Here is a 7,404-nt window from a genome sequence, read left to right on the forward strand (position 1 = left end):
TCTGTCCACACTTGCAATTTAGATATCATTATTGTATAGTAGCGTATGGTGAGATTGGGGAGTAGGCATGCACAAAAATGTTCGATTTCAATTATAACGAAAAGGAAATATTGGTAACATCGTGGTTCGTGACTATGACAAACTCGCCTATTTGTATCGTGAGACATTTTCTCTTAAAGCCAACTCCGCGCAAACATGACGGCCACCAAAATCAAATGGAAACATTCAGGGACTCAAACCCGTACCGTAGTCCATGCGGTATGCTTCACTATATGAAACTACATTGGTCAGTAAACTAAGGGGTATAGTGGTCAGTAGCTTCGATTAAAAAAAACAATTAAAAAAAATGGAGAAATACGTACATTTTATGTAATTCAAGTAGTTGAAAAGTACAAATTTAGTAGTACTTAATTTAGATAGTTAGGCTCTTTTACACGATAATGATAGCTGTTTTCATATATTTGGGCTGCAATTTGAAAAAATTGTAGACCTATAATTTCTCACTGTCTTCCATTTGTCTATCTGTCCTTCCTTAATCTCGAGAATGGTGATAAATACATGACAGATATGGAAAGATTAAGAGCAGAAGGTCCCGATTAACTATATATTTATTTTGGGTCTAGACCGGAAGGCACGTGAATTCAATTCAAGAATTTTCTCCTGAATGGAGTTATAGAGATGAGCGGCATAAATCTGTTGTTATCGGGAAAAGTGTGATATATACTACTAATTTGAGGTGGAGAGCATATATTTTAAATTGAATAAATTAAGAATATGATTCAAAATTGCATCCCGGCATTGTGACGATGTCACAATAATAATTTCTTGTTACGTTGTGTATCACTTTTTACTTCTCACTCTTTACTTAGCTTTACACCGGGCGCGGATATATTGATAAATTCATGTATCATAGTTCAGAAATTTAGGCAAATTCACGTTTTTTGCTACGAAAACTCAACAAAACAAATATTTTTACCGGTAAAATACCGGTAAAAATATTTGTTTTGCTATGAACTATGCTTTGCTATGGAGGATGAATTGCTTATCTTGCATGCTCTATCGGCCTTTATTGCTGCCAATTCTATTCTTCAGAATTTTTGAGATTAGTATATACTGATATAAACCAACTTAGTGCTAATCTCTTTGTATAATTCTTCATTTTCTACATTCATTCCATCTAGCTCTTTTCAATAAATGGTGCCCACTATTGCTCGAGTGGATAAAACACTAGTAGCTATTCGCGGTTCGTGCATGACCAAGGGGGCTAGCCATTGGAGTTTTCGTAGTTCTGTTCACATATCTAATACCAAATAGGACCTAAGAAGATCTTTTCGGGATGCATTCCTCCTTGGCAGATCGTCCACGTGTTGCGCTACCTTATCCCATCAATTCAATCTGTCTTAGAAATGATTAACAGAAAGGAATTGAAAAAGAAAAAAAAAAAAAAAAGCAATTATACATGAAAAACTCTAGAAGATTTCGCCAATAATAACCAACGTTTTATTTAACACATTGCGATATACTTTTAAGGTTTAATTTATTTCTTCCTTTAACTTAGATAACACTTTTTAAACATTAGAATATTGTGCCATATCGTGAATATGTATGTAGGTTATTTATATTAATAAAATTAATGTATTTCTTTCATTAAAACACATTTAACACGTATCGAAAAACTCACCACCTCATTTTTTTCGAACTGAAGCGGCAAACCGGGCTAAAAATTATGATAATTTTCAAAAAAATCACGAAAATTTTTGCATACGATGAATCAAAATTCTAATCTAGAAACAATAATTAAAATAATGTAAGAGTGTATTTTAATAATTTGTATATTTAATTAAAACTTTTCATATAAATTTAATTTTATCCGACATTTTTTTTTTCTTTTCGACCGTCGCCTTATTCACAAAGTTAATACAAATATATAATTAAATTTTATTAGGAAATCTAAATATTGGTTGGATTTATTCAAGAATATCGATAAAGTATTTTTTTCTTTTTCATATTTAAAAGATGCAAATACAGTGACTAAAATTATTTATTTATCAAACCGTATTTCATTGGCCTGGAATATAATTTGCATGTATTCATATTCAACTATTCCCTCGCTTTTTCTAACATGTATCCGACTTTGTTCATTTTACTATTTTTTGTCCCCATCTTTCCAAGTAAATGTCTCGAGAACTTTAAATATTAATTTATTTTATATATATATTCGAAATTTAATTTACAGCCGAAAAGAAAGAAATTGAATGCGACACGCCTTTAAGTGAAGTTGAAGTGAAAGAAAACAATGACAAGTGCCTTTCACTTTCTACTTGTGACCTTCAAGTAAATGTAAATATTATCTTTTTAGTCGAATTTATCGTATTTTTTAACCGTTAATATTTTAAAAATTTGATTTTTATTTTAAGCCAAAATATGGTAATAACCTTTCGATGACGAAGTCGGAAGTTGAAGTGAGTGAAACAGTGATTTTTATTTTACACCAATTTTAATATATTTGTAATAACTTTATTTATTTTTTAATAGATTAAAAAAACAAAGAGAATGATAAAGGTTGGTAGAGTTTTTTTGTATGTATAAAATAAAAATTTATGTACAAAATTTTAAATTTTCTTTTTATAGAAATTGAAGAAAGATATTAATTCTACAAAAAGAGTAATAAATGTTTTTAATATTTTATTTTTATAAATTTGGTTAATGTTACCTATGGTTCCAAAATGGCGGCTCGTCTCTGATTCCAGCAAACAGAAAAGAGGAAACAGTGGGGACACACGTTTTAACCTAACCTACACCTATTCTAATAATTTCGTTGGTAATAATTATAGTAATTTATTAGAATAGGTTAAGTTAGAACCTGTTTTCCTTTCTTCTGTTTGCTAAAATCTGAGACGAGCCGCCATTTTGGAACCATAGGTAACATTAACCATAAATTTAATTATAGATGTTTAAATTGATTACATATCTTCCTTTTTTTTTAATAAAGATATTAAGAGTTGTATTAAGAGAGAAATGTAATGAAGTATTGCAATTGGATCAAGTAATTTTTTCTTTTTTAAACTGTTATACAAGTCTTAATTTTTCGATGAAAACATATTTTATTTTTATGAATTACAGGAAGATTATTGCATCTGTGGTATATACGAGTTAAAGATGATTTGTCAAGATTTAAAATTTTGTAAGTTAAAAATATTTAAAAACTAATATTTTATTATTACATATTTATTCTAATAAGATATATTTTTATATGATTTACAGTTCTGAAGAGAATTGAATAAATCCTAAAAGCAAATTTTTCGTTTATATAATCTGTTGTAATTACGTAAAATATATGTAATCGTTCACAATTGTTACTTGTTTTAGTTTTGTATTTTTGTTTTAATTCAAATGTACAGTAAAATTAATTAATATTTATTTAGTTTGTCGTTTATTTAGTGTAAAAAACTTGTTAATTGTAAATAAATAAAAAAACACTGCTTGAATTTTAATGAGATATGTGGGTAATTTGTTTATTGTTCCGCGCACATTGTAATTATCTAAGTATTAAACAAACTTTTTTTTTTTAATAGTAATATTTACAAAATATTTAAGAAACTTTCATAAATTTCTTCCTTTTTTATTGCATGTTTTCGTCTTCAATAAGCAGAATTTATGTATAATTCCTATTCACACTTACAGTACCTTAGTATCGTGTATTATTCGACTATAAATATCTTGTCCCCAAATTTGAAAATTAAGCTCTCGTCTACCTCAAACAGGGTGAACATCTATTCATACATATAGAAAAAACTCCCAACTTTTAACCATTTCTCGACGTTTCAGTGTTTCAGAGTCCAAAAACGTAAAAATCTTGGGGGGAGGGGATCATTTGTTTTAGAACCGATTGCCTTACATTGGACCTCCTGTTATATATAACATCCGGAAAAGTAAATGCTATAGTGTATAAGCAAATAACTTTCTCAATTATGGCAATAATAATTATGAAAAGTACATTTTTAATTTACATTTATTAGGATTAACTTATAAAAAACACACTTCCTAGAAAATTTGAAAGGAATTAAAAAGATTAAAGTACTTCGCACGATTTATTTAGTAAATATTTAAAATATTTACAAAGTTCATAATTGAAATATTTCCGATTATCAACAAATTTTAACTATTTGAAATTTTATACTCAAAGGAAAATAAACTAACGAAATAATGTCAACACTTCGAATAGGTCAAATATCACGTATTTAAAATTTATCATCATTTGAATAAATCTGTTATAAAATTTTAGACATTTTTACTAAATAATTTACTTTAATAATACTCTGTATACTGGTTAATTATTGTTAAATCGCCAAAGAAGATAGTTTTTTTCTTCTTTATAAAAGCGAAAATTCTGTTCAAAACATAGTATTACACTTCTGTAACTTTTCTTTAATTGCTTTTTCTACTCGTTCTTTCATTCTGCAGCTTGTTTGTATGGTTAAAAGCTTTTCAATTAATTCATTTAAAGCATTCTCAGTTAATCGAGTTACTCTTTCTCTTTTAAATCCATGGTTATTTGACTTGTTCATATCAGAAACCATGGCTACTTCCAATTTGGTGTAGCATTTCTCATCGGTTAAATCGCTGACGATTGTTTTTTCCACTTTTAAACTGAGAACATTCTCATTCATTTCTATAAATGACGTTAAATGACCGGAATCATAATCTGTAACTTTAAATTCCATTGTCAATTCGCGTAGGCGATCGTCGTGTAAATCAATTAGTAATGACCTATCCATGACAACTTCGTGTTCGTGGTTGTCATTAACAATATTTTCGTCTTCTAAAGTCACTTTCTTACGATTTTTGCCAACATTTTTATCGTTTAATTTATGCTGGTATCTGTTTACATTCCCGTATCTTTCGTTTGGTGTTACGTTGGATGAACTGCAATCCGACCCAGAGATTAAAGTCGATTTCACGCTACCCGAAAAGGAATTTTTGTTAGAAATAAACTCCGGTGAATTCTTCCATCTCGATGAAGGTGTATAATTACTATAATCAGACTCAGAAATGTTTCTATTAAATAAATTCCTTTGCCGAAGATGGAGTTGATTCGATATGCTGGGCGTTTTACTCCATACTTCTTGAATGTAATCATTATCATCTATATAAGGTGGAAGAGGTTCGCAGCAAGTGTATTCAGCAGCAATACGTTGATTAGAATATTGAGAAGTTTCAGAATTAAACGATTCGTCATCTCTGTAGAATGTTTTCCTATTTTGTATACTGCAGGACAAATTCGATTGCACTGAAACATCGGAGAAGTTATCGTGGCATGAACTGTTACGCGAAATTTTCGTGTTATGTAGACCATTTTTCATCGATTTATTAGTGCATTGTTTTTCTAGATGTTCTAGGCTTTGTGTAAGAGAATTCACAGTTGATGTATTTCGATCAGATAGCTCATTGCTGTAAATACTAGATTTTAAGTCGTGGAATCTATGTATTGCATTTATACTATTTCTCTGTATGGGATCAGTTGGAAATTCTTCAGCGATAGAGGTGTGGCTATTGTCTCTATTTATCAAACTATTTACTCTATTAAATTGCATTGTTTTCCTCTCAAATCTTTCCTTTAACTGTAAAATTTATTTATTTTAAATATTTTACACAATAAATAAAGCTATTCGATTTACTCACTTCAGGATAACTAAGTTGATTTTTCGGTTTGATTTTCTTTAAGCCGTGGAAATAGCAAAATTCGTAATTTTCCTTAAATATATATAAATTTAATAATAAAATAATAAAATATAAACCACTAAAATTATATATAAAAAATTTACCATTGGAGAAGTCTTTTTCTTTTCATTTTTGGAACGTTTTAAAAAATTCTTCATACTTTTCTATGTTTAAGATACTAATGGAAAAATCAATTTTGTTTTTAATAAACATAATAATATTGTTTTAAAATAATATTTTAAATTAACAATAAAAATTTTTCGATAATATTTCAGTGAATGAATCCAATTTCAGTTCGTACTAATCGACTATTATTATTATTATTGTTGTTCTACGGGTATTTTGTAATTTATGCAGAAGCCCAATAAACTAATTCCCCGAATAAATTTAAAGCTAAATTTCAAAAATTTATAATGATATTTTAAATTAGATTAGGGCTCATCAGTTACTGAATGGCTAGTAGGTCACGGGTTCGAGCCTCCTCAACGGGTTGGCAAGTGTTTCCGGGTTATCTTCACGTGTATAACACTAAATAAGAGCCAGTTTCCCATAGAAAGTCTTCCCAGGAGGCTTTATCTCATCAGGAGATTATCTCATCAGGAGGATTATATCAAAAATTTTTGAAAGGTTATGTACAGTAGCCTAAGTAGACCCGACATTCACCCCTTCACCATTTTGGATGCAGGCGCTAACTAGTGCTGTGGATGAGAGCAGTCTTAGATACTGTCTATAAATGCTCATGTCATATTCAAATCTTTTCCTTATACTTTGATTTATTCACAAAAAGAAACAGCCTCCCGTCTCTTTGGCCCTTCCTGGTTAGGCTACTTATAAGTAAACGTAAAAATTTACTTATTTATATACACTTCATAATCATGATAACGAAGAATCTATTAATAAAGTATGTAATATATGTTTGATGGATTAAAATAATGTAATAAAATTTTACGTCCGATTTATAAAACTTTTATAATTTTACTGTAGAACAGTACTTTAGAAAAATGTTCCTTATTTTTATAAGTAGCTTATATATATTTTTTTTTTACTTTTGACCTTTAGCCCCCTTTCCAATTCTTGGTTAATAAGAGGATTATACGAAGAAAAGAAAAAGTAGAGTACTTTAATACAGAATCGAATCTGACGAGATATTTGGGGAAAAAGCAAAGTTTCAATTTGTAAAAAAAATGTCAGTGTCACGCCAATATACAAAATGTATTTATTTAAGTAATTAAAATGGCATAAAACTATCCACAGCTTTAAGATTTATTCATAAATTAATACAAAAAGTCAAAGTTTTTAATGCAATTTTCTCTTGCAAATTTAAAGTAAAATTTCCAAACTTTTCTTATTTTAATTTTTACTTTTTATATATTAATTCTTGTTTCCATCAATGCAATAAGAATTGAGGCAACCTGTTTCAAGGATCCACTTAAAGAAAAAATAAATCAGTAAATTGACTTAAACAGCATCAAAAATAAATAAAATATAATTTTCTTTGCATCAGTTTGCTATTAATTTTAACAAATTACGTTTGCATTGAATTCAGGAATCAGTTCTCGAGACATAGAAATTAAAAGATATATTGATTATATCTTAAAGAAAGGGATCAGAGACACTCAGAAAAAATAATTTTAAGTTTATCTGTACGTTTGACTTGACATTTTATCCTAATGAAGAGCACTC

General features: G+C 28.7%; 1 long non-coding RNA gene across 1 annotated transcript; it reads left to right on the top strand.

Moving 5' to 3' along the window:
• Positions 1 to 2,443: 2,443 nt before the first annotated feature.
• Positions 2,444 to 3,350, top strand: LOC136976720 (uncharacterized). Its single transcript, XR_010880971.1, has 6 exons — positions 2,444 to 2,462; positions 2,536 to 2,562; positions 2,632 to 2,664; positions 2,993 to 3,046; positions 3,124 to 3,184; positions 3,265 to 3,350. It is a non-coding gene; the product is annotated as an uncharacterized lncRNA (long non-coding RNA).
• Positions 3,351 to 7,404: the final 4,054 nt, after the last annotated feature.

Source organism: Centruroides vittatus, unplaced genomic scaffold (assembly GCF_030686945.1).
Source record: "Centruroides vittatus isolate TY-2023 unplaced genomic scaffold, ASM3068694v2 contig_417, whole genome shotgun sequence".
NCBI classification, from domain to species: domain Eukaryota; kingdom Metazoa; phylum Arthropoda; class Arachnida; order Scorpiones; family Buthidae; genus Centruroides; species Centruroides vittatus.